Below are 1915 nucleotides of genomic sequence, written 5' to 3' on the forward strand. Positions count from 1 at the left end.
ATATATACAGGGGCTGGACAAAATAATGGAAATACTTATCATCATAGCATCATAATTTTGAAATATCTATAAAACTGTGAAAAGCTTGTTTATTTTTATGTTCTTTGATTTATTATTAGTGTTGCTTAAATGTTTTGCTAAAATTGCTGTTTCTTTTCAGATATCATCAAAAAAAGGTAATTCAGATTCATTAAAATGACAGATCTATCGGACTTTCAAAGAGGTCAAATTGTTGGTGCTTGTATGGCAGGCGCTAGCGTAATGAAAACAGCCGAAATATTTGATGTATCAAGAAGTACTGTCTCGAAAGTAATGACAGCCTTTGAGAAAGGGGGAAAAACCTCGTCGAAACAAAACTCCGGAAGAAAACCAAAATTTTCAGATAGGGACCGTTGGACTCTTATGCGAATTGTTAGAAAGGGTCAAAAAAGTACAGCTCCCAAAATTACTACAGAGCTTAATGACTACCTTGAGAACTCAGTTTCCACAAAAACTGTTCGCCGGGAGCTGCACAAAGGTGGATTTCACGGGAGGACTGCAATCAGAAAACTACTACTTTCAAAAACAAACGTTGCAAAGCGTTTAGAGTGGAATAAAATCTTACAGAAGTGGTCCCTAGAGCAGTGGAAGAATGTTATTTTCTCAAACAAGTTCTCCTTTATCTTATTTCCGACCACCGGCCGAGTATACCCATGGAGACAGCCAAAAGAAGCATTTGACCCAAACTGCCTTCTTCCAACTGTTATACATGGAAGAAGATTTGTGATGATCTGGGGCGGAGGAGGGTCTATATCTTGGAAATCCGCCGGCCCGATGGTTTCCCTCCATGGCAGAATTAATAGTGAAGACTATTTAAGCATTTTATCTGATCAAATTCATCCTATGGTTGAGGAACTGTTTTCGGAGGGAAGTGCAATCTTTCAGGATGACAATGCACCAATTCACACAGCTAAAGTTGTTACTGAATGGCACAAGGAACATTCTAGTGAAATTGAACATTTTATCTGGCCACCACAGTCCCCAGATCTCAATATTATTGAACATTTATGGTGCATTTTAGAAAAAAAATAAGGAGTCAGCATCCTCCACCATCATCACTACAAGAACTGGAAATCTACTCACGAGGCTTTGGTTAGCCTGGAACTATATTTGAAAATAGTTGTCCAAAGTGCCACGCAGTGGGACTGAATCTGGAGTCATATGGTTGGGAAGCAAACTTCTTACCACACAGCCACGCCTGCGCCTAAATATCTATCTATCTATCTATCTATCTATCTATCTATCTATCTATCTATCTATCTATCTATCTATCTATCTAGATTGATAGATAGATAAATAGATATGCATATGGTATACATACGACGCATGTTTAATTCTATTGAATTTGCATGTTTTGTCAAGTGACAAGAGTTAAGTAGGCTATGGAATTTTCTGGAATATTTCTGTTTGTGGAATCTTTTCTTCTTTGGAATTCGCTGTTTTCTTTGTAGAAAGTTCTTGAAATTGAAACTAGGAATGGTAAGGCTGAATAATAATTTCTATTAAGTTTAGGGATTAAATAAATATTACGCATATTATGTATACATGTATGTATACATGTATGTATGTGTGTGTACGTATGAATGCATGCATGCATGTACGTATGTATGTATGCATGTATGTATATATATATGTAAGCATCTATGTTATGTGTGTATGTGTGTGTACGTATGAATGCATGGATGTGTATGTGTATATATGTATATGTGTATGTATGTAGGTATGTATGCTTGCATGTATGTATATGTATGTATGCATGTATGCGTATATGTACGTATGTTTGTATGTAAGCATATATTTATGTATGTATTTATGCATGTGTGCATGTACGTATGTGCGTATGTATATATATATATATATATATATATATATATAT

The sequence above is a fragment of the Octopus bimaculoides genome, chromosome 24 (assembly GCF_001194135.2).
Source record: "Octopus bimaculoides isolate UCB-OBI-ISO-001 chromosome 24, ASM119413v2, whole genome shotgun sequence".
Lineage (NCBI taxonomy): Eukaryota > Metazoa > Mollusca > Cephalopoda > Octopoda > Octopodidae > Octopus > Octopus bimaculoides.